Below are 27,043 nucleotides of genomic sequence, written 5' to 3'. Positions count from 1 at the left end.
CAAATTAGACAACTGCAGAAACTGGACCACTTCTTTGAGAGATACAATCTCCTACAACTCACACAAAAGGGGAAATACACAAAATAGATGCATCCATGGCTGCTGAGAAAACCAGACTCAGAAACTAATTACTTCCTAAAAAGGCAAGGCAAGGCTCTGACATCTCAAACAGGCTTCCATGAGACACATAAGAACTGCCACCAGTTTTCTACTTTGTTTCCAGAACATAACAGCTGAGTTAACACCTCCTAAGTCTCCCTGAGGCATAAGTTACCATATTATCCAAAATAAATAGATGAAGAAAAGTATGAAACAGAAGACTATGAATGATGCTCATAAACATAAATGCAAATTTTAATCATAAATGCAAAAAACTGTACAATTAAGTCATCACACTCCAGGTGTCTATGCAAATGATGTGAAAATTATGGGCACAGGAACTCTCACTGCAGTGACTACAGCAGCCATATCCACAACGGCCCAAAGCTAGATGCAAGGAAGACGCACCATTCAATACTGAATTGAAAAGCTGAAGTTTAACCACACCAAAGAGCATCACCCAGAAAATGAGCTCTGCAGCCTGGAAAGATACAGCACCCTTAAAGGCAGACTGGAAAGTGAGAGAAGCCAGTTCGAAATGGCCAAGTGCAGTAAGATTCCAAGTCAAGAACATTCTGGAAAAGACAACATTATAGATGCACTAGCAAAACTGATGGGTGCCAGGGACTTAGGGAGCAGAGAGGGAGGAAGAAATGAGGAGGAGTGATGAACAAGTAGAACACAGGATTTTCAGAGAAGAAGATTCTCTTCTGTATGACATTATCTTGTATACGATGTGACACACACAATCACATCACAAGGAAGAGGAACCCTAAAATAAAGGATGAACTTTGGCTTATCCAAAATGTTGCTTCATCCATTCTCTTTATCCAATGTTCAACACCCTACACCAATTCAATATTTTGAAAACAGTGGAGACTATCAGCTGGAGAGAAGGGGTATTTGATACTATATGTAATGGCACATTTAAATGTCACCTTGATTGGATTAAAGGATGCTGATGATTAATGAGCTTCTGGGTGTGTCTATGAGGGTATGTCTACAAATGACTGGCATAAGGGATAGTGAGCCAAACTGGAGAACCTCCTTAAGCTAGGCAGCACCATCGAATAGGATGGTGTCTTGGGTGAAACAAAATTCTTCACTCTCCCAAAGTGGACTCTGTCAGTGATTCTCTAGTGAGTTTCTAGAATCTTTGCTCTGGACTAAGGCAGCACCATTGATCCCTATTGTTCTGTGGCTTCAGCCTCTGGGACTCTGCAGCTACTACTTCTCAAGCTCTCCAGCCTGCCAATGGCCACTGTGGACATCCACCTTCAGGTCAAGTACGCCAATCTAATGACTCCCCTTTGATAATCATACTTCCTCTTGATACTGTTCCTCTAGAGAACACTGACTAATAAACTATGTAAGCCTAAAATTGCTCATAAAAACAAAGTTTATCTAATAAAGAAGTAAATAAACTACCAAGCCATGAAGTTTTAAAAATGTATACATAAGAAACAATATTAATATGCTAAATACATTTTTTATAATAATGCAAAAATAAAGCAAAGAGTCATAGTTACAAATTTCAAAAGTATGAACAAAAGCAAGAAAACTGATTTTCAATACTATTTCATCTGGAAAGAAATTGGATGATAACTCTTCAAAACTCACTCTAACTGCTGGTGTAGTGGTGTGCACCTGTAATTTCAGCCACTAGGGAGGTCAAGGCAGGGAAATGGCAAAAGTTTGAGGCCCGTCTCAGCAACAGAGCAAGACACTCAGGAATTTAGTGAGACTGGTCTTCATCAAAAATAAAAAGGGGGTCTGGGACTGTAGCTGAGTGGCAGACCACTTGCTAACATGTGTGAGGCACTGGGTATGATCCTCAGCACCACAGAAAAATAAATAAAATAAAGGTATTCTATCCATCTACAACTATACAATATTTTAAAAAAGGAAAAAGAAAAAATAAATAAATAAGAAGGGCTGAGGATGTGCTCAGTGGTCAAGTGCCTGTAGGTTTATTCCCCAGTAAAACGCCTGCACAACTCCAGAACATTCCTCACAAATTGAAATTTATTTCTGGAAGATAACTAAGCATGAGCAAGTCCATGGCATCAATTCCTAGCACTCAATAAGGAAGCAAATAAATAAACAACAGACTACAATACTAATTCTCTTGGGCTGGAGAGTAGCTTGAAAAAATACATGTAATTAGATAAACATGATTATGATACAAAAGGTACACAATTAGAGGCATAAAAACACAAAAAAATCAGTAGAAAGACACCACACTTTCTCACAAAGATTGAAAGTTCCTATGTTATAAACTCTCTAAAAAACACTGAGCTTTCAACCAACTTCTGTGAAATTTAGGGCATGGTTTACTGTATTTTGGAGGTAAACTTAAGAAAAAGTATATCTAAAAATGGAAATAGGAGGGTTGGGATTCTGACTCAGAAGTAGAGTGTTTCCCTAGCACATGAGACACCCTAGTTTTGATCCTCAGCTCCACATAAAAATAAATAAATAGCTATTGTGTCCAACTACAGCAACAACAAAAAATACTCTTAAAAAAAATTGAAAACAGTAAACTGTATCTAAGACCAAGCAACAGGACAGAGAGAATAGAAAGAGCATTTATGTTGTACAGGACAGAGAGAATAGAAAGAGCATTTATGTTACTCCCAAGTTTCATAAGCTAAAAGGCTAGCTCCCAAAAGTTTGGCCCCACGAGGAAGCAGTTGGGAGGGAACAGGAATTAGGTGACATGGTGAGGGGATCAGCACCATTATTTAAACACATGGATCTCTTCTTTGCAGAAAACAGGTGTCATTTACTCTTTCACTGATATTCAGTGATACAATGATTACAGTTAGGTATTCAAGGCATTGCCAAAGTTGTCCTTAAAAATTACAATGAAGACGGGTGTGCTGGTGCAAACCTGTAACCCCAGCAGCCCTAGATGATGTAGCAAGACTCTGTCTCAAAACAAAGAATCTAAAAGAGGCTGATGGTTAAGCATCTCTGGGTACCATTCCTGATACCAAAAAACCACACAGTTCACTTGAACCTGCCAAGTTAGGACAACAACGGTGAAAACTGTCGTCCTTTGTAAAATTCATCACCTTGTGAAGGACAGATACTAGTTTTCATAAAATCACATTCATAAATTTGTAGAACTGGACTCAAATTCTGCAGCAATAATGCAAGACAGAGTTTCTCTGTATCTTACGTGGTTTTTTGGAATCTAGGGTTGGATTTCAATTTTAAACCACTGAAAAGACAAATCTGAATCCTACAAACTTTCTACACATATTCAGGGGTAGCAAAAGGTAAAATAGGTAATTAGATGTTTTTTTTTTCTTTTTTTCTTTTTTGTTTGATGTCCCCGAGATTAAACCCAGGGATATTTTACTACTGAGCCACATCCACAGTCATTTTTATATTTTATTTTTTAGAAGTAGTCTCACCAGGTTACATAAGGCCTCGCTAAGTTGCTAAGGCTGTCCTCAAATTTGCAACACTCCTGTCTCAGCCTCTAGAGCAGGAAGGATCACAGGTATGCACCACTGTACCTGGCTGTAAGCTGGGATTTTTAACAACAACAAAAAAAGGTAGATTTTAATCCACCTCTCTCTTGCCTCTTTAATAATAGTCTATCCCATTTGACTCTGAATAAATAAACCTGGGCCTCAGATAAGTGAGCACATCATTTCAATGTGATACACAGAAAGCTTTTGTGCTGAGGGAGCACAGATGTGTCAGGCTCAAGGGGCAGGGAATGTCCCTGACAGCTGGGACATGCTTCCTCCTGGTCTTGCTCATGGAAAGCATCCAGGATCACCCTCCCAGGCACCTGGACCATGACTCCAGTCTATGAGGCTTTACAGGTTTGCACAGCTCTGAACTGGGGTGAGTGGTCCTTATGCTCCAGGAGAGGTTTTGCTCCTTCACACCATGAGAGACTAAAAGGGTAGGAGTCACTGCTCACCTGGCCCCTCAGCACCAGCATCAACAGGCTGAGTGTTCGCCTGTCTCCAAGGAATGGGAACAGAGCTTGGGGAAAACAAAGTCTCAAGGAAGTAGCTGTTTAGATGAGGCCTTTCCAGAAGATTCCTCAGCCCAGGGCCCCCAGCAGCTTCCCTGAGAGGCTGCACCCCACACCTTAGGCTGTCCTCTGGGAGCAGCTGACCCAGAGCCTGAAATTCTGTTCACCTTGCAAGGCACAGGGAAGCTATGGGCACTCTGTGGCAGCTCCAGGAGAGGATAGTGGCTGAGGACATGGGATTCTGGGAGGTGCCCAAAGGGAACCTCTGCCCAAGAAATCTGACATGGTGCCTACACCTAAGGAAGATAAAAGAAAAAGCACAAGATTTTTACAGCTGTGAACTCAAGTTCTCTATACAGTTGCATCTACATCAAAGAACCTTCAGAGTACTTGACTTTGGCTAACTAGACCACCATGAGGGTGGAAAGGCAGGGTTCTGTATGGAGAACAAATATTATCTTGGGCGATCTTAAGCCCTTAAATAGCACATCATCTTAATTTCTATATCAGACCACAATCTCAAAACTTCTCAGAATATATCACTGACCTTACGAGACATCTCCAAAATCTACCAAAGCTCAGAATGCAGTAACAGACATACAGAAGAAATTTTCTTTGTTTTTTTCTGTACCCCACCAATCTGATGTTTCTACCAATGCAATTGGTTAATGCAGTGATACACAGTTTCTTTTATAAAAGTTCATGGAGGCCAGGCAAAGTGGCACACAACTATAATCCCAACAGCTTGAGAGGCTAAGATAGGAGGATTGCTAAATTCAAAGCCAGACTCAGCAACTTAGTGAGACCATCAGGAACTTAGTGATATTATGTCTGAAAATACAATACAAAAAAAACTTGGAATGTGGCTCAGTGTTTAAGTGCCCCTGGGTTCAATCCCTGGTATACTAAAAAAGGAAAAAGTAGAAGGAAAAAAAATGAAAGAAAGAAAGAAAATAAAGAAGAAAGCAAGAAAAAAAGAAGTGATGTAATCTTTTCCAGGGAAGGTCACACACATCATTCAGGGTAACTTTAATCCATGTTCCTTAGTATGATAATTAATATTTGGGTTAAAATAATGTATTTTCTGTAGCTGGGGTTGTCGATGACTTTAATCCCAACAGATTGGGAAGCTGAGGCAGGAGGATCACAACTTTCAGCCAGAGCTGGGCACCATAGCCACATCCTTTCTGAAAATCATACTGAAAAGAGCTGGGGATGAAGGAAAGTAAAGGAATCAGACATTATTGTAGTGGCAACCAATTTTTTCACAAAAAAAAATTAACTGGGTTTTCCAGAAATCTGCAACATGGCTAATTTTAGGACTATCAATAAAAGAGTATCCACAAAAAAGTTCAGTGTAGATAAACTTCCTATTTTTGTGTTGCCCTACTTTACTGGGCAGCTAGTCTGGAAGAAATCAGCACTCCTGGGCTGGGGATGTGGCTCAAGCGGTAGTGCGCTCGCCTGCCATGCGTGCGGCCCGGGTTCGATCCTCAGCACCACATACAAACAAATATGTTGTGTCTGCCGAAAATCAAAAAATAAATATTAAAAAAAAATTCTCTCTCTCTCTAAAACAAAAAAAAAAAAAAAAGAAATCAGCACTCCAGGTGTTGGACTCCCCGTTACTAGTTTTTTACACACTTGTATCCAGAATAATAGTTTGTAGTAATGTTCAAACAAAGCCTCTGGCCTCGAGCTGGGCTTCACAAATAAGTCACCAACTGGGCTCCATGGTAACAGCTGGTGGGGGAGGAAATAAAGGGGAGAAGCTCTCCCCTCCTCAGGTGCTGTCCTTAAAGGGTTAACTTGGCCAGAATAGAGAAAGAAAAACCTGCTTTTATGTGTGTGATGTGACAACTTGACTATGGTGACTCCACTTTGTGAACTCAGTCATGACGCTCAAAAAGCTCATGACTGGGGCAGTTTGTATTCTTTTGTTCATGAAAATTCCCCAAGAACACAGAATGATCTATGGGGCCTACTGGAGACTAACTGACCACAACTTTCAGGCTTACTTACGTTGACTGAACCCCCAAACTTTACTTTTGTGGTTTCTGTGCTTAAATATGGAGCCAACTGAAGGCAGGGGCACCACTCTGACCATCTCATTCTTTCGAGAGCAGAGTGTCTGCCACTCTCCAGCAATAAAGGCTTAATTGGAATGAGACTCTGTGGTCTGAGAGTTATTTGGGGGTCCCTGTATTTCAATGTGAACGTCTGACCCCCTCTTCTTACATACTGGGTATAAAATTTTGAAACCACCTGAACTCAATTTTCAAGGGATGGATGGATTGATTACAGCAAAAGCATTGCCCTCTGAGACTTGCTGCAGCCAGATAAACCTGTTTACAACTATCTTCAGTGCCTTGTCTCCTTTGTCCCTACATCATTATTACCCTGTGTGCTTACCTAACTACAGGACTGGTGTGACTCTACATCATGGACTCTCAGAAAAGGGAGCAGTTATACTGTATTGATGTAGCCCAGAATTCCATATCCCTGGGATCTATAAACAACCCCCTTATTCCCTTTAAAGCAGTTATTTTGACCAAACACGAGGAAGTGTTGAGTGATCATTCTTTCTCCTCAAGGATAATATTCACAAAGAGAAAACAAATGCTTTCAAAAGTGTTCTTGCCAGGGACATTGGCACAAGCCTGTAACCCCAGTTAAGCGGGAGGCTGAAGCAGGAGGATCACAAATTGGAGGCCAGCCCAGATTCCAACACAAAGGGAAGGGAGAAAGAGAGGGGGGAAGGGAGGGGGTAAGGAAGATTGATTCTTTCCACTATTTCACAAAGCGATAATGACAATTAGCAGACGGTGTCTATTTGAAACCAGTGGGAAGAAGGAATGTCTGGCTGAGCTGTGAGGTGGAGAGAAGGTGGCCTTTTAGAGGGCAGGTGGCGCCTGCAATTTGGAGGACCTCCACTAGGTGGAGCTCCACAGAGAGAAGAAAGGTGCATTTTTGGTCTGCTTCCTACACGTTGGGAAAAGTGAGTGCGGGTCACAGGTAGGGAGCAAAGGAGACACCTGGGACCTGAGCCTCCCTTCCAAACCCAGGGAACCAGGGGACGGAGCCAAGGGCCACCCAACAGCGGGGGCTCCGGGGCACTCGGCAGCTCACCCGCCCGCCGGGCCCCAAGGCAGGTGCTGACCGCCTACCTTCAGCAAACTCACCATTTTTGGCTTCTCTGGTGACCTGGCGTCCTCTGGAGGAACCTGCGGGCACCCGAGATCCCCGAGAACACGGCAGCCCAGTCACTGGGGTCCCTGGAGCAGAGAACACGGGGCCTGGAGCAGGAGTAGCCCATTTGGTGAGAAAGAAAAGCCCAGGAGCTTGCGGCAGCCCGCCCTTTCCCTCCCTTTGCGCACTGATTGGACAGTTACACCAAGCGACGCGGATGGATGGCCTCCAGGCCCGCCTCTGGATCGTGACTGACAGCTAACAGCATCCAATCACTGGCTGAAATTGGGTAGGGTGACAGATTCTTGGCCCCAGCCCTTTTCAGGAGGAGCTTCCTGGCTGTGCTGAGAAGGAATCCAGGTGGGAAACCTTGGCTTAGCCTCTGGGACAGAGGTGACACGTGGCGCTGAGCTAGGCTTCAGCCATAGAGTGCTTTCCGAGCATGGCGAGTCCCTGGGTTTAACCTCAACACAAAAACAAAGCACAGCTTCTTCAGGAGGCTGAGGCTGGAGGAGCCCAAGGTCACGTCTGCATCTGCAAACATTGAGACCCTGTCTACAAATAAAATGAAAAGGTGGGGATGGAGCTCAGAGGACGGGGTCAAGCCCCACTGGGTTTGTTTCCCAGTACCTTAAAAAAGAAAGAACGATATATTATTTTATATTATATATATAATCTATATTTTATATATTTTTGTATATATAAAATATATATAATATATTTTTTATAAAATATATAGAATATATTATATATTTTTATACATAAAATATGTATTTTTTATAATATAGTCTCTATATATTATATGTATTTTATATATAAAATATGTATTTTATATAATATATTCTATATATAGAATGGATATTTTCTATAATATATTTTATATATATTATATATATATTTCTCACACTAAGTACATCTAATCAGAATATTTTCTATAATATATATATATTATGAAAAATAATATATATATATTAATATATATATATATATATTAATATATATATTTTTTCCCCAGCTGATGCGACCTCAAGTGACTTAGAAAGACACTGTCTCCAAATTTTTGAAACACTTTTTAAAGATATCATTTATATGACCCATATATAATATCAAAAATGAAAACAATTTGAAAACTATTTAGTAATTCTCCTGACCTCCTGCCCTCTGTTCCTTTGAGGATGCTCCTGATATACAAAAGGAAGCAACTGGGGTTGGCTCTGATGCCCAAGGCTCCCTCCCTAGCAGAAAGGGTGGGGGAGGAAGGAAGGCAATCCTCTAGGGCAGCAATATGCTGTGGAAATAAAATGGGTGCTTTGTGCTTAGTGTAGATGTTCTACTTCGAATGTTAGGAAGTCTTCTGCAGAAATGTGACTCTGGTGACCCCACAGGTCTGTTCAGATATTCACCCAAAACCAAACAGAAACGATTATGATGCAAAGCAGGAAAGAAACTTTGACCAGTGCACCTACACCAGGAAGACAAAAAAACCCTGTCCTTACCCTGTCTTCAGATGCTGACAAGGACTTTGAGATTTTATAGAAAGGGTAATCATAGGAATGTATGGATAGGGGAAATTGTATGTAGGATTTAGTATTATCTGTAGAATTTAAGCTTCAGGCTTCTGTGGTCTTATAACTTCTCTGTGAGCTCACACTCACTTGCCCCCTGGACGCATGTCACTGTATTGCAAAGACTGACCTCACTTTGTCAGGAGGAAGTCCCCATCCAGTGTATTCTTTCCATGTCAAGGTTTTCAAGAAAAGCCACAAGCCATAGGAAGCAACATACCCCCAGAAGCTGACCCAGCACTCTCAGCATTCTGGGTTTGAACCGATAGTCCAACCAGAAAGAAACGAAAACCCTTCTCAGCTGGGTCCCTTAACCCTGCATATAAACCATAAAAAATTGCCACTTGGGGCCAACACTGTCTGTCATGTCTATCCCCCTCTTGGAAATTAAGTACAATTTTTTTCTCTACTTTTAATTTGGGATTTGTGAAGTCTATCACATCCTGCTCACTGGCCCAAGTTCATTCTACTGAACAATATTGCCCATGGCCAACGGAGGGCTATTGTGTAAAAAGTCGTATTCCCACAATGTGTGGAAAAGTGGTCATATAGCTGCCAGGGCTGAGAATTGAATTCCAGGTGCCTTTATTGTCCCCCATGGTAGAGATTGAATTGAGGGCAGGGGCACTTTGCCACTGAGCATCCCTTTTATTGTGGTTCAAAGAAGGTGGGTGTGAGCATAACTGTAATGGGCCTGAGAGAATAACTCCAGATGGTTACTCCAAGCTACTATCAATCCAATGAAGAGGTTGACAAATCAGAGGGTGAGACCCAGCATGGTTGTTCATTCCTGTGATCATAGAGGTTCAGGAGGCTAAGACAGGAGGATTTCTAGTTCTAATCTAGCATCAGCAAAAATGAGGTGCTAAGCAACTCAATGAAAGCCTGACTCTAAATAAATTACCAAACATGGCTGGTTATGAAAATATAGTATTTTTCCTTAAATGTACAATTGAGATATAAGAAAGGCAACCTGAGGGCAATTAGAGCAAAATGGAGAGTCACATGTACAGCCTCAGACTGTGGATGTGGAAGATCTCAAGTCCCTGCACCTGAACCATCCTGGACCCACAGGAGGTCGGGGAGGGGTCACCCTGACAAAGAGAGAAAGAAGCAGTGTTGATTTAGGTAAAGTCAAAAGTGTCTAGGTCCAAAATGCACTCAATTCCAGAAGACTTTCCTGGCACAAAAGGACAAAGGGAGTTGGGGACAACTAAGGGTGTATAGCTTTATATGAAAATATGTGGGGGTTTTGATACCAGGGATTTGACTGAGACCTGCCTAGCCACTGAGCCAAACTTCCAGCTCTTTTTTTACTTTTACACAGGGTCTGGCTAAGAGGCTTAGTGCCTCACTAAGCTGCAGAGGCTGCTTCCAACTTGCAGTTTTTCTGCATTAACCTCCCAAACCACTGGGATTTCAGGAATGTGCTACTCTGCCCCGCAGCATGCTTCTTTAAGCAGCCCAGTGGGACACAGGGAAATGCAGGTGAAGATCTAGAAGTTGGTGCACCCCATAGTACTTTGCCAAAGAGAAACTGGGGTGGGAAGCGGGGACCCTTGTGAACCAGAGGATAGAATGCTGACTGCATCTTGCCTGCTCGCCCACATGTTCCATCCTGTAACACTGTCAGTAAAAGCTGTGCTTTTTCTATACCTGTGTCTCTTAGTCTTCTAGGGGACACACGCAAGAATGGTGGGAACACATGATTAAGAGAATAATCCTGTAAAATGGGCCCACTGTGCTGACCTGCACATGCATGATTTCCAAAAATCAATTTACCTGCAGCTCTGCCTGGCCTAAGTGGACATAAGATGTCCCATTCAGCAAACTACCTGTGATCTGCATGAGAAATGCAGGCAGGAAACTCCCTAAGAGGAACCCAAGTGACTATGTGGGGACAGACTTTGTGACTATTTCCACAGACCAAATTTTGAAAGAAAGGATAATTCTTTGGATAAGAATATAATTAGAATGGCTCAGCGTGGGCCAAGGTGACATAGAGTTGCCATGACCATCGAGACTTGAAAGTATGATGTCACCCTGCTGTCAAAAGTCAAAAAGTGCACCTGGGCAGGAGTCTCTGGAAACTTCCCAGGGACTCCAATAAAACTAGAGTGCAGAAGAGGCACAGAGTCCCTCTGCTTTCTGAGAGGACCCACTGTCGCCCTTGAGAATGTCCCCTTCCCCTTCAAGAAGTTCATGCCTGTTACAGGGTGACATGTCTGAAAACTTTCTGATGTGATTGCAAAAATCAAGGGTTCGAGAAGGTCTTTTTACTGCCTCAGTTTCTCAGGAGGTCCCAGCTCTATAATGAGTTCATTCTCTCACTAAAAAAAAAAAAAAAAAACACAAACCTTCAAAAAAAAATAACAAGCAGCAAAACAAAACAAACAACAACAAAAAAATAAATCAGTAACCTTCTAGAGCAGCCTCCGCGATTTAGCTTCACTCTGTCTCTAAATAAAGCTTGCAATAGAGATGTAGTTCAGGGCATGTAGTTCAGAGGGCCAGGCATGGTGGCACACACTTCAAGTCACAGCACATTGTGAGGCTGAGGCAGGAGGACCATGAGTTCAAAGCCAGCCTCAGCCATGGTGAGGTCCTAAGCAATTTGGTGCGACCCTTTCTCTAAATAAAATACAAAATAGGGCTGGGGATGGGGCTCAGTGATTGAGTGCCCCTGCGTTCAATCCCCAGTCCCCACCCCCTCAAAAAAAAACATAATAGAATGTAAAAGGACAGATATAAATCTAACGACATCAACAGTGGCATTATATGGGCAATCTTATCCAAAGGTAGAGGTCATCAGAAAAAAAATAAAATAAAAACAACGTCCAATTCTACGCACCTGAGACCCAGATCAGGAAATATAATGAGCCAACTAGTCCCAACTTTGCCCCAGATCTCCCTCCTGGCTGCCTGTGTGAATGCAGGTTGGGGCTCTGGCTTCCATCAAGACTCTGATCAGGAAGGGGAGACCCACAGAGGTATGGGGAAGCCCTGCGAGAGACCAGGTTCCCCTTGGTCAAGATCGCCACAAAGGGCTTGCAGTTTGAGGTGGGCTCTTCCTCCGGCAGAAGGGCCAGGCCAACAGCTTACCAAGTGCTCTCCACGAGGGGGGAATTGAAATTTGAAACTCTCCTGCCCACCTCTGGCCAGAAAAGTAATGAGAAGGGTCCTGCCAGACCCCTGTTTTGGATGTTTTCAAAGTGAAGGGGGGCTGAGAGAGAGTCAGAGAGAGTTGATGTAGTGATTGGTCAGAGCCTCCTGCTTCAGGACTGGAAGGCAGGGGGTCATTCAGAGTGGCTCCGCCCATATTTTCTATTCCTTAATATTTAAAGGCGATTGGGAAATTGTATCTTTCAGTCACTGGATTCTTGGTCTGAGATCATCATGATTTACTATTGAAACAAAAAAAGCATTAGTAGAAAACATACTATCTCTAGGACATCACCACCTTGAAAGATCCAGGTTGTTGTTGTTGTTGTTGTTGTTGTTGTTATTATTATTATTATTATTATTATTATTATTATACCAAACACTCATCAGAAGATTCTTCATCTTTTCTCGATATTATTGGGAAGCCTTACACTTGGCAATGGTAACATAGACATTTTCATTTGGCATGGCGCTTCAGCCTCTCCACAAAGCACGGAGCCGAGGGCTCAGTCACAATATTTACCACAGTGGCTTTTTAGAGCATTTTAACTCAGTTCTAATTTTTCCATCAGCATTTATCTGACTAAGAAATCTCTTGGAAGTAATTTAAGTCCAACGTTAAGAGAATCTCTATGTTGAAACTTTGAAAAAGAGCCATAAAGACTGTATCATAGAAGCAACGAATGATATTTAAATTAGTCCCGTCAAAGATCCTGGCCTAAGTCTGGTTAACTGTCATGCACCTGTTTCAGACCTGAACCTTAACTTCAGCAGAGTGTAGCTCTGAAATATCAGCTGGCAATTACTACGATGAGTTGTATTCATGCAGGCTACCGGATAGTCATCATCCTTTCTCTTAATTCTCACATTTAAGGAATCTGTTAGGTCTGTCAGTGATGTAGATATTCTGACGGCAGAAGACAAACATCCTAACATCCTTTTGGGTGCCATCTCATGAGGGTTAGGGTATTATCAATAAAACCTCCAGGTGACAGGCATCCTCCTGTAATTGTTCTTGTCCATTCTAGGAGACCAGCCTAAATGTATGCACTATTTCTAGAATTCTTGTGTGGTACTGACTAGACATTTGCATAATACTTAGGAATACTCAGGAATAATACTTAGGAAAGGTGCCAATTTCTATTGTAGAATGATCAGGGCAACCCTACATTGGTAGATACCTTGTGTACATAACTGGCCTGTAGAGAAAAATTCTATTTCATCAATCTTTGAATTTGGACAACTGTCCACATAAGTAGTCTTAATTTCTAAAGGCAGCATGATTGTCTGGTTTAGGTTTCTTGTATGGTGTCTATTCCTCAAATAGAATCCCAGACATCCTGTTTGCCATAGGATCAACATATAGCTGACTACTACAGTCAGTAGGATTAATCTAGTTTTATGGTTGGGCTTTCCAGTCCACACTACAATGTACATTAAAAATGGATCTGAGGGCTTGGGTGGTGGCTCGGTGGTGGAGCACTCGCCTAGCACATGCGAAGCCCTGGGTCTGATCCTCAGCACCACATGAGAACATAAACAAAATAAAAGGATTGTTTCCATCTACAAGTAAAAAACAAATTGAAAAAATAGATCTGAGAATGGGTCCATAGAAGTTTCTTCATAATTTTTACTTACCTGACAAGTTCATGAAGCTGCATGGTAGGAAACTCTGCAGTTGGAAGATTTACCTTCCTGTTTCGGGTTTTTCAGTCATTTTCATGATGACAGGTTTAAATTCTATCTTTTAAACCTGATTTAATTTACTGAATCATGTTTAGCAGCAATGAACATGATTCAGTAAATTCAAGAGCAGTCTCAATTTTTTTTATTTGGTGGTGCTGAGATTGAACCCAGGGCCTTGTGCATGTGAGCAAAGCACCCAAACAACTGAGCTATATTCCCTGAGATTCTCAATATTACAATTAAGAAAAAAATTAAATATTTTGTAAGATCTAGTGTGTGACTCTAGGGCCCTTTGTTCCCCCTTTTCTTTATTTAGTAAAATTGAGTAAAGACTTTGCATAAGCCATAGTATCATCAATTTAAGTTATAGATAGTAGTACAAGTATTTTAATAATAAGATTTACCTTGAATTGATTATTGTAATTTCCCAATATATATACTAGTTGATCCATCTTAACAATTTAAAAGGAATCCTCAATCTCTTTCTGAGAGAAGGTCTCAACATATCTTTGTGTCTCAGAATATTATCCTTTAAATAGGTGTCTTTCGATGGTCTTTTAAAAAATGTCATTAGGCATTGTATAAATCCTACCAAATTTTGTGGATAATAGGTCCAATCAGAGAACTTCTATCATGTCTGTGAATTTTCTACAAGGTTTGCAACTTTTATTGCTCAAAACTAACGTACAACTTTAATTTGGAGAACCTCAGTCCTAATAAAATTCCCAGATCTCAAAATGATTCAACAAACAAAATATTCAAGAATGGACAGTCTTTGAATCAATCAAATTTAGTCTCCAAGGAGAATTTTAAAAATTGGAATCGAAGTCAGCAGTTTAATGTATTTAGTGTTTAATGAAGGATGTGAATTTATTCACCCAAATTAATCCTTGCCTTAAACAATAAGAATCATTAGGCAATAAAGACCTTGCTTAAAGGAATTAAACTTAACATTTTAATAGATCTTTATCATGTCAAAATATGAACAAATATATTAGCTCAGTGTCAGCATAGAGAGTAAAATCAGGAAAATAGCCTGAAATATCTTTGAATTAATCAGTTAAAACTTTTAGTCAGTCCAGAACATATAAATCTCTTTTTTTCACATTTTTATATTCTCTAATTAATAATATAAAAATATTTCTATTTAGGTAAATATTTTTATCATAAAAATCTAGACTATAAAGATCTTGGTTTACCCAAAGATGATTCTTTCTTCTTAGGACCTCCAATGTGTGCTTCTCCTCTGTTGAAATTCCTTTTAGAATTTTTCCTGGTTACACTTTGAAATAATTTCTGACAATAATTTCTGAAAAATAATTATCTTTGTACCTTGATAAAAAGAAATATCAATGAGGGCTGTGGTTGGGGCTCAGTGGTAGCATGCTTGCCTGGCATGCATGAGGCACTGGGTTTGATTCTTGGCACTGCATACAAATAAATAAAAAATGTAAAGGCCATTCAACAACTTAAAAAATATATTTTTTTAAAAAAAGAAAAGAGATATCAATGAAAATATAGTTAAAGTCCTTGGATATTTCTGTAGATAAGGACATAACCTATAATTAATACAGTATATAATTGATTAACTTTATGTAACCACGTGGTTCTTAAGATATTTTTGGATCCATTTCATTATGTTTTTAACTAGGATTACACGCCTGCATGTGACGTCATGTGATGTAGCTGATAATCCTTGTGTATACATTTATTTATTTCTTGTAATTTATATAGTCAGGAACAAGAAGAGGATTTTGGGGGTCATCCCAGGCACATGGATGGCTTTGTTTCTGCGATAAGCAAATGCTTCCCCTGAGTTACACCATCTAATCCTGTAGGAGGTTCAGAAAATACACACACACACACACACACACACACACACACACACACACACATAGGCTGAACCCTTTTATTGAGGAGAAGCCATTCAAATGAGGCCAGGGGTCAGGTTTCAGGGGGCTGAGTCTAGTTTCCTGCTGTCTTTTCCACAAGAGGCTTGGTTTCAGCTTTGGAGTTGTTCTGTATCCTCACTTGCAGTGAAAGCATAAATGAGAGTCAGACCCCATCATTCCTCCTGCAATTGAAAATCCTGCAAGAGAAGAGTGAAGTGTGTGGGAAGGGCGCCCTCTGCCAGGCTCTTGCAGGAACACACGGCTGCAGAGTTCTTAGGGTCCCTGTTAGCCTCAGATTGTGTCACCTGAGCAGCAAGTGGAGACCTACTCTAAGATCCCCCAGATTTCAGAGATGGGGGTATTTGCACAGAGCATATCAATAACCTTTGGAAAACATTCATTAGTAAAATAACGTTATATTGATGTATGCATAGATTTTGGAATGCTTCAATCTAGAAACTGTTTTCACATTTTCTATGATGTTTGAAGAGAAAATTCTTGATGAGATACTCTTTATCAAATTTTCTGTTGTTGCTGGTGTAGTGGTTCATGCCTATCATCCCAGCAGCTCAGGAGGCTGGCTCAGGAGGACGGCGAGTTTCAAACCAGCCTTGGCAACTTAGTGAGGCCTGAAGCAACTCAGTGAGACCCTGTCTCTAAATAAAATATAAAGAAGAGCTGGGCATGTGGATCAGTGGTTAAGTGCCCATAGGTTAAATCCTCCATACCAATAAAATAAAATAAAAAATAAAAAAGTTTTAAAAGTGGTTTCTGATAGTACCTTCAGTCTAATTCTAAGACACCTTTCCTCTCTCAAGCTCACCAAAATTCCCTCTTGTTTTTCGCCCTGATAATTCGAGTAATTTCAGTATTTGCATTTCTGTGTTTTCCACGACACTAAAGTATATTTGGACACATTATACATACATGGGGTGTAACTTATTCTGATTAGGATCCCAGTCTTTTAGTTGTACATGATGTGGAGTTACACTGGTCTGTAGTTATATATGAACATAAAAAATGTGTCCCATTCAGTTTACTCTCTTTGCTACACCATCCCCCTCCCTTTCCATAATTTCCATTTATCTAATCCAATAGCCTTTTATTTTTTCCCTCCTCAACCTCCATGTGTGTGTGTGTGTGTGTGCATGTGTGTGTGTGTGTGTGTGTGTGTGTGACATTTTCTTTATCCATTAATCTGTTGAAGGGCAACTAGGCTGATTGCATAGTTGAGCTATTGTGAATTGAGTTGCTATAAACATTTTTGTGGCTGAGTCACTGTAGTGTGCTGATCTTTAAGTCCTTTGGATATAAATCGAGAAGTGGCATAGCTGGGTCAAATAGTGGTTCCATTTCAAGTTTTCTAAGGAATCTCCATATTGCTTTCCAGAGCGATTGTACCAATCTGCAGTTTCACCAACAATGGGTGAGTGAACCTTTTCCCCACCTACTCGCCAATATTTAATGATACTTGTATTCCTGAGAATTGCCCTCCTGACTGGAGTGAGAGTAAATAGTTTTAACTTGCATTTCTCTAATTGCTAGAGATATTGAACTTCTTTTTCATATATATGTTAACCATGGATGACTGTATGTTTAGTGTGTGACTGGTGCTGGGGGCTCCAGCTTCCTCATTCTGTAGGACAACTTTTGAATCATCTAGAATCATTTTAGAAACACTTCTATCCTATTTGAAGTTCTTAGTCCATTTACTATAATGAATTGTTCACAGTTGTGTGCATGATTCCATCTTCAAATACTCCCATGGGTTTATAAAAATCCAATCTCAGGCTAGAACTTTTTGGTTTGTTCACTGTAGTTTTTCAGTAACAACTGATGTCACTGTGCTGAACCACAGAGTTTTGTCATGTATTTGAAAGAGTGGGTCATAGTTTTGGTTTTCTTCACAAATTGATGTGGTTTTTACGGAACTTGTCAATTTCTCTCCAAGTTTGGAGAATACACTGAATCCTTATGTCAATTTGTGGTGTACTGTTTTCTTTTACTTTTTGGAAATTTAAAAAATATATTTATAAAAATGTATTTGACTTTTACAAAACAATTATAGAATTGACAAAGATTTAACAAAATTTACGCCCAATTGAAATTTATTACAATAATCTTCCCTAGGCGTGTTAGGCTCGAATTCAGGACCCTCAAAAGACCACCAGAGACCAAGATCCATGTAAGCAAAGAGGTGTTTATTGGGAGCTAATTCGGTCCTCCATGTGCATCCAGAAACTGGTGATGCTGAGAGGCCCGGAGCCCAGGGTTTGCAGCAGTTTTATACACTCTTTGGGGAAGGCAGGGACTTCACATACATCATAGCATCTCTTGGCGAATCATCACACACCGCAGGAAAATCATAAAACAACTCTAAAACATGATTAGCACATTCACTGGTGGGAACAAGTTGGGTAGCGGTGATTGATTAGTACAGAGGGGGATTCATTTGAACTAGTTGGTTTAGGCCACAAAGGTTGTAGGTGCTGAACTACATGGTTTCCCAACATGTTATCAACCACCATAAACTATAGGGAGGGTCATCTGGCATCCCAGGTATTTTCCCTGTCTCATGCTGATTGGTGGCTGCTAGGGGGTTGCTATGGGTCCCCACCTAGAGTGAGTCAGAGACACCTGGCACAGCAGATCTCTCCTGTTATTTGCAGACAAAAAACTCAGCAGGGTGCATTTATGCCTAGGAGTGCTCTGTGGGTCTTTTCAAGGACAAGGGTCATGCCCCTTCCTTGAACAGGCTTTGCTCTGAGGTACAGGCTGGTTTTTCAGACTCAATGGCATTTTTGTAACAAAGGTTGGAGGATCTCTGATCTCTGTGCCCTTCAACAGATGAATGGATAAAGAAATTTTGGTATATATACAGAATGGAATACCATGAAGCCTAAAAGACGAACGAAATGATGGCATTTACCAGCAAATAGATGGAAATGGAGAATAGTATGTTATGGGAAATAAGCCAGTCCCAAGAAATCAGAGGCCAGATGTCTTCTCAGATATGCAGATCTAATTCACAATAAGGGTGAGGTTCTTGGGAAGAATAGAACATTAGACAGAGGGAAGTGAAAAAAGGGGAGGGGTTATGGAGGCAGATTGAAAGTAAAACAAATCAGACATGATTACCCTCTGTATATATATGAATTCATGACCAGTGTAACTCTATATCATGTGCAACCAGAAGAATGAGGAGGTATAATCCACCTATGTAGAATGTGATGACCAAATGATTCTGCTGTCTGTGTAACTAATTAGAATAAATTAAAAAAAGAAACTTTTCAAAAGTTCATTGTACATTTTTGTATAAAAACAGTATCGAGTACTTGGGAAATAATTCCCAAGTATTTAAATGAAATCATGAAGATTCATAGAAGGTCATTGAGCAAGCAGAAAGCAGTTAAGGTTATAATGGGAGTCTTGAATCAATCATCACTCAGAGCAAATTTAATGTAGAAAACAATAATAACAGAAAGAAAAGAATTCAGAATCCAAGTAGGAAATAGGAGTCACATCCTGAATGTGAACTTGGACTCTGTGAGTTCAGCTGTCCGTCAAAGCACTGCGTCTCTCCGCCCAGCCACAGGGTGCATTTGTGAATGGGCTGCAAACTCTTCCTATTTTCTGTGTTTCCTGCCCCAGGATTTCTGCTGAAAGCTGTGACTAAACATTTGACCACTTGTCCTCAAATTCCACTTCAGATCTACTTCTGAAGAAAACGTTTCTCCTCCCACATGAAGAATGATATAAACGTTTCAATGGCTTAAATATGTTTAATTACCCCCACCCTCAAATCTCACTGCCTTGCTAACCCATGTCCAATGAACAAGTCACTTTCTGGGTTTTTTTAAACTTCTTGACTCTTTTTCAAGCACATGTGCCTCTTCCTTGCTCTTCTTCATCCTCACATTGTAGGAAACTCCGTGGAGACTTGGACAGTCTCCTTTCACCTGTGGGCTGAGGCCAATGATTTGCTTTTATTCATGAGGGTGTCTCTGGGACCTGGACCAAGGAGGCCTCAACCATGACACAAAACAGCTCTGGGCCCAGGTTGAGGAGTGAGGTTCAGCAAGATATTGAAATGTTTTCAAGACAGGTCAAGGGGCGACATGGTGCACAGAGAAACAAACATACTCACTGAGATTGTCTCAGTCTATTACTCTGTCCCTATTTTTAATTTTTTAAATTTTTTTTAGGTGTAGTTGGATACAATACCTTTATTTAATTTTTATTTATTGTTATGTGGTGCTGAAGGACAGCGATTGCAAGTTCTGAGTAGCCTTCAAAAAGAATCTGCTGCCCTTGGGGGGGGGCTTTATTTTTATACCATTTTTGTAGATATCTTCCAGGTAGTTAATAAATAGTCTCAAAGCCCAAAACTCATTTGATGTCCATACTTTTCAAGAGTCACAATCTTTTCTGACATATTGATTATCTAAGATATATTGAGGACGTGGTTTAGAATATTTTCCTTTAACCATTGAAAATCAGAATTAAATATTAATTACTAGGTGCACACTGTTGCGGGGCAGGTCACTCAGAAAACACACCAATTCCCAGTTCTGTCCGAATGGACAGAATTTAGCTGGCCAGCCAGGGACAGCTCCTTGCAGGACCTATAACTGTCTCTGCAAGGAATAGACCCAAGCCTGAGCATGGAAGAAGCATTTCTTACATGATATGAAGTCTCAGGGTAAAATAGAGTCTGTTTGGTCATTGCCTATATAACCTGGCCCATAACACTGTGCTACACAACTCGACTACATGTCTCCTGTTCTATTATTAACTTTTAACTTTAAATCATACGTATAATTACTTCATTAACCTTTAACTTTAAAGCACACCTATAATCATTAGTAAGCTTTCTTACTTTTAATCTAAAGTCCCAGTAAAACACACTTAAAATAGTGAAAGCCTGTTGCAGTAATTCACTTGCAGGTCAGCATGGGAAAACAAAAAAGAAGAAGAAGCAGAGCAAGCAAAGCAGCAGCAGAAAAAAAGTCCTTTATTGTGTACAAGCAATCTTTTTATAGTATTGTGAACAAAAAGGCAGCCTTCCAACTTCAATAAATCAGGTCTTTCAGCTAATTAAACATAGCACACAGAAGTTTTACTTTCTAATCAGAAGTGACCCGCTTCTCATGGCTAATCTACTCTCGGCCTGGAGTATGCTGAGCTCTGCTCTTTGTTTAGAACAGATAAAAAATTTTTCTCAGCGCCCTCCTAGCCCACTTGGCAGAACATCCCGTTTGCAGGCAAGTTCTCCCAAGGTCAGCAGACACCTCGTTTTCAAGCATGTTTGTTGTTACCTATCTAAACCTTGAAGAAGCCTCTCGTTTGCGAGCAGGCCCTCCCAAGGACAGCAGACACCTCGTTTGCAAGCATGTCCGCTGTTACTTATCTATACCTTGACAGAATATCCCGTTTGCAGGCAGACTCCATCAAGAACAGTAATAGTAACGCAGTTACATTTGATTCTCTACAAAAGCCTATTATACCGAAGTGACTCTAAAATATATCTATATTAATTTTACATTATTCTATTTTTAATTTCCAAAGTAATTTCCTTTTTTTTTCATATGACCTATTTAACTGTTTTCTTAAAGTTTCCTTGACCCTTGGACAAAGCCCACCACATCTCGTGTCTTTTTAATCTTTTAACTAAAGGGCAGGTTCTGCACCTCAACCCATTTGCCATTAATATGAACTTTGTGTTTTCCACTTTCATCATGAATTCCTGTGTGAGGCAAAAAAGGGGGTGTTAATGGGGGGAATGTATTTTTATGAGCCTCTTGTCCTCAAGGGGATACTATAATCTTCCTTTAATTAAGCAAGCTACATATGGTGATCCTTGTACACTTGGCACAGCTACTGTTTTTTTGTAACTAGTCTATTGTGGCTTTGGAAGGGAGGGGGACATTAGTGGACATTGTTAACCCTGGGATAAACATTTCTGTGAATTAGGCTTTTTTCGGGAACTTTGATTTGTCATCTTTCCTCTGTGAATTTCTTAAGGAATAACACTATTGTTTGCATCCTGAGAGATATTGAAACATACCTTGGGGCCTGGCTCAATTGTGTCCTTGGTCTCATTCTGGGAATTTTCCTGCATTCTCAGGAAACATGTACTTTTATTATTGATTGACGGAGGCCCTGTTCTCCATATCAGGAGGATCATAAACCAAACACTTAACATTCCCCATGGCTTCCTTTCCAGATGGTGTGGCCCTGCCACAGCATCCCCCACACTGTGACCCTGTCAGACAGCGGATGACAGGAACCCCTTCACCAACTCCTGATTGTGAAAAATCCCAGGAAAAAAAGATAAATTTAATTAAAAAAAAAGAATTGGGAAGTCGCTTCAGCAGAACCCAACATGCCTGCTCTGTACTGATTGAGAGCTGCCTAGGTGGGGAAGTCCTTTACCCAGGTCTTGAAGAGTGGCAGCTGCACTAACTGCACTTAAGCATTAAGCATTAAGAGCTCTGTAGGCCCAGGGATGCTCCCGAGCTGCTCAAAAGTTGAGAACCAGAAGAGCTGAAGGGGGAAGGACAGAATGGAGCAGCCAAGGACACATTAATCAAAAACCTTGTAGCTCCCAGTAGGGAGGGGCGATTCCTGGGACAAGCTATCTTAACAGCAGATTGGCTCAAGGGCAGGTCATGGATAAGGGTGGAGGAAGGACACTGAAGGAATTGACATTTCAATCCCTCAGGGAAGTCTTCAACTTGCCAGACTCATCAAAATTGGCTTCACCCCTTTTCCCTGTCTAGACTGACTGGTTAATTCTGGATTCACCCCAGGCCCTGCGTGCACAAAGGAGCAAGAGTCCAGCCCCCTAGAGATTCCAAATGCAAAAGCTCGTGGAGCTGAATTCCCACCAATTCTATGAGGGGGGGTGGGGCTGTCCCAAGACCCTTGGAAGGAATAAAAAAAAAAAAAAGGAGGTGTTCCCTAAGCTGCCCTGGCTGCCTTGGGAGTCATCCTGCTTTTGCCTCATCCAGATAAGCAGCTGCAGAAGCCCCAGCTTCACCAGGAGGTGGGGACCCTGGAGAACCTGTTTCCAAGCGCCACTCCCCAGGCCCAGAGTTGGGAGGTTAATTGGATGAAGTGAGCCACCAGGGTCCAGGAGCGCGCCCAGCAGCCCCGTGGGTGGAGACACCAGCCCAGGTAGGATTGCGCCCAGATCTGGGGTCAAGGTCCTTCCTCAGTGCCAGCGCACAGCCATGGGATCCACGCAGAGGTCGCAGGCCCAGGGGACGTGCCTAGGCCACCGCCAGGTACTAGGACACGGGGACTGAGCCACTCAGGCCTGGGGAGATGACCAGCGCGAGACCCTGGGAAGGAAGCCAAGGCGCTCAGAAATGGCGAGTCACCAAAACCCAGCCCCAGGCGCATTCTCTTCGTGGCCCAGAAAGCAGCGCTCGGGTGGGGAGCACAAGGAGGTGGGGGGCGGAGCAGGAGGAGGGGGCGCAGGCCAAGCAGGAGGCGGGGCCGGGTTGAGCCGCTGGAAACTGTGACTAAGGCGGGGCTGCTTCCGGGTAGGGAGTGACACATCTTCCCATGCTGAGACCCTCGGGCCTCAGAACCTCTCCAAGACCCGCTCCCTGCCCTCTCATGGCCTGTGTCCCCCACACCAGGTCGGCACAATTGCGCTGAGGTGTCCCCCCACTAAGACCCGCTCTGCCCCCTCCCATTCGGAGCCGGGACCCCTCCCCAGGGCCAAGTCCCACAATCTCTATAGGCCTTGGTGGACAGGCCTTGGTGGGCTCCTGGGCACGTCCACTTCCAGCCTCAGCTATGTGTTGCCCGCTCAAACTGAGGCACGCCCCTTGCTCCACCCCCAGCGCATCCCCCTCTAGGACACGCCCCTTGCTCCGCCCCCTGCAGTCCATTGGGCACTTTAGAACACGCCCTTGCACCGCCCTCCACCCTGTGTCCCTCTAGGAAGGCACCGTCCAGCTCCTGGGCGCGTCCCCCTCCCAGCTCCAGGGTGCCCAAAACTCAGGCCCGTCCCTGGCCCACCCCCAGCATGCCCACACCCCCACTCTAGGACACGCCCCGCCTTGCTCTTGTCCCCCAAGTCCCCCATCCCGCCCTAGGGCAACTGTGCAGGGCCTTATGACCCTCCCCCACTGTCAGCTAAAAACCGCAGGGTGCGGACCCTTGACTTTCCCTCATTCCCGCCCCCCCCCCCCCCCCCCGCCACAGCTGCCCCCCCCTCCCAGCGCTAGGACACGCCAGTCCCGCCCTGGGTCTTCCAGTCTGCCCACTGCGCCCTTGCATGGCAGGATCCTCCAGCAGTGGGACCAGCCTCTAGTCCCCCAGCCCCAGGGCGCACAAGGTCTATGGCAGCTCCCTCCCCTTTCCTCCGGCTACCCTCCCCCCACATTGTGACGTCACAGTGACTCCGCCCCACCTGCTCTCCTGCGTTGCCCCACCCCCAGCGTGTCCTGGATAGCTGAGTCCCTCTGGGTCCTGGGGCTGGTGGAGCCCAGGACCCATCAGTGAAGCTCCTAGTAGTCGCTGGGGCGGTGGGGCGCCTGGCCCCCTGTTCAGAGGCTCAGGGACTCTCTTCTCTGCCGGCTGCACTGCGTCTCTGGGGTTGCTTTGAATCCCCCATCTGTGGTTTAAAATCCTAGTGTCCCTGTGAGTCTGGTTCTGCTAGTGCCCTGCCTGGATTATAAATTATACGTTATGACAGGCATCTATATATACTGGAAAAGTATAGTCTATTTAGGGTTAGGTACTAGCTGAACTTTCAACATCCTCTGAGATTTTTGGAATGTGTCCCCAGAGGATAAAGAGGGGACCTCCGCTGTTTGCATGGAGTTAAATTGGAGGGGACTTTTTTATTAGGAGGGCTCAGTGTCTGATTGCTTGCTGAGAATCTCCAGTTTGGGTGCAGGGGGGAAATGGGCCTCTCTCAGCTTTGGTCTTGATTGGCCATTAGCAGTAGGGATTCCACTCTGGTTTTCTTTGGGCTGCTGGATTCCTTGCAAAACCAGAGGCTTCCCGCAACTGGATAATTCTCTTGGAGCGCAGTTGGCATCATAGGAGTTCGGTTCAATTCCTCATCAGACCTCTGACATCTACATATGCATGGTGTAAACTTTGCATGCCAAATCCTGTACATTTATTTCCTCTGCAGGGACTCCACCCTGCTTCTCCTCCTTGTATGTTGGCTTCTGCAGACCTGTGAGCAGAAATCACCGAACGCCTTCAAGCCAAACATCCTGCTGATCTTGGCAGATGCTCTGGGCATCAGGGAAGTTGGTTGCTATGGGAACCTTACACTGAGGTAGAGTGCGGTTTGGGTGGTGGGGTGCTGCCTTGTGTGCAGTTTCGTGGAATAATTCACTTAAAATCGTCCAGTGCAAATGAAATTTCTTAGTGCTGCAGAACTCAGCACCAAAAATGATTATTTTCCAACAGTAAAAATAGGGTCTTAGCCCTCTCAAACGACTTGAGGCCCTGCTGGGTATGTAAGGGTTTTCTGGGGCTGCTGTAGTAAATAACCTAAAACACAGAGACTTAAATGTAATCCAGGCACCACCACCCATCACCAAGCCCTGAAGGGCGAAGGCTGAGACCAGAGTCTCAGGATGAGCTCCCTCCATGGACTCCAGGGAGGCTCCTCCTGCCTCTCCAGCAACTGGGGCTCCAGGTGGCCCCTGGCGAACAATATAGTGGCCCCTCAAAAGCTTAAGATTGAATCACAATATGACCCAGGAATGCCACCACTGGGTTCAGACCCAAAGGATTTGAAAGATGTGAGTCCAAAAGATACTCGCATATCCTGTGTTCACAGAAACCCTGATCCCCAGTATGTCTGGAGACTAGGGCAAAACACATGTCTTAGTGGGGTGTGGGGGAGCCAGGGCCAAAAATGGTGGCCAGGAGAAGGTCTGAATGGGGGTCTTTGGAGGCCAGAGGATCTTAGAGAGTGTGGGGTATTTTCTTATTTTGGCCAAACTGGGTAGAGGGTTACACACAGGCTTATAAAATTGTACTCAGTTCTGAGTCCTTTATTCTCAGGGTTAGCAAATCACTAGAATTTTACCCCAAATCCATCAGCCTGAATCTTAGTTATCTATTTATGAACGAGCCCTTCCTCCACCCACCCATCTGTCCATGTTTTCATCCAGGCATCATCCATTTGTCTATCTGCCCATCCAACTATGGTGGATGGATAGATGGATGGGTGGGTGGATAGATGGATGGATAGATGGGTGGATGGTGGGTGGGTGGGTGGATGGATAGATGGGTAGATGGATAGATGATTGCCTGGATGGATGGATGGATGGATGGATGGATAGATGAGTGGATGGATAGATGGATGGAAGGATGGATGGATGGTTGCCTGGATGGATGGATGGATAGATGGATGGATGGATGGATGGAAGGATGGATAGATGATTGCCTGGATGGATGGATAGATGGGTGGATGGATAGATGGATGGATGGATGCGTAGACGGTTGCCTGGATGGATGGATGGATGGATGGATGGATGGATGGGTGGATGGATGGATGGATGGATGGATGGATGGATGGATGGATGGATAGATGGGTGGATGGTGGGTGGATGGGTGGATGGATAGATAGATAGATGGGTGGATGGATGGATAGGTGGGTGGGTGGGTGGATGGACAGATGGGTGCCTGGATGGATGGATGGATGGACGGGTGGCTTGGTGGGTGGATGGGTGGGCAGATGGGTGGTTGGATGGGCAAATTGGTAGAAGGGTGGATGGGTGAATGGATTGATGGGTAGATGGATGGATGGGTGGGTGGGTGGATGTGCAAATGGGTGAATGGATGAATGGATGTATGTATAGATGGATGGTTGAATGGTGGATGAATGAGTGGGAGGGTGAGTAGATGGATGGATGGAAGGACTGACAATGTTCTTTAGCCTCGGTCCTAGTGGTACACTGGCTCAGATCACTCTGTGTGATGAGCCCATCCTGTGCATTGTAGGATGTTGACCAACATTTCTGGTCTCCACCTGCTTCTCACCAATAGCACCACATCTCAAAGTGGGACACCTCCAGTGTCTCTGCACTTTTCCAGTTGTCCTCAGAGGAGCAAAACTTTTCTTATGGGAGGTCACTGAGTAGTCAGCTTTAGGTGCATGAAGAACAAGGTCTGAGCTTTTATAGCTTAGCTCCCACCAGATGCAGCCTCCTCCAAGGGAGAAGGGAATAGAGTAGCACCTGTCATCTGACAGTCCGTGGGGAATTCCTTGAGCTCTAGGGGCTGGGTCACTGCCTTTGGGATTCGCATCTATAGTGAGATTTTCAATCTATTTTTGCACATCTGACTACAAAAGCTCTTAGGTGAAGTTTTTCATCTTCTCTTTGAATTTTGCACCTGAGAAACCTGGTAGAAAACTCAGGGTGCACCCTTCGTGGATGCTGATGGGATATTTAAAGCATACA

General features: G+C 43.1%; 1 pseudogene; it reads left to right on the top strand.

Moving 5' to 3' along the window:
• Nucleotides 1-3,914: 3,914 nt before the first annotated feature.
• The window catches only part of LOC144371287 (arylsulfatase D-like), a 28,580-nt pseudogene continuing 5,451 nt past the window's right edge, over nt 3,915-27,043 (top strand).

Source organism: Ictidomys tridecemlineatus, chromosome 16 (assembly GCF_052094955.1).
Source record: "Ictidomys tridecemlineatus isolate mIctTri1 chromosome 16, mIctTri1.hap1, whole genome shotgun sequence".
Lineage (NCBI taxonomy): Eukaryota > Metazoa > Chordata > Mammalia > Rodentia > Sciuridae > Ictidomys > Ictidomys tridecemlineatus.
Note: the sequence above shows the minus strand (reverse complement) of the source record. Positions and strands in the feature narration are given on the sequence as shown.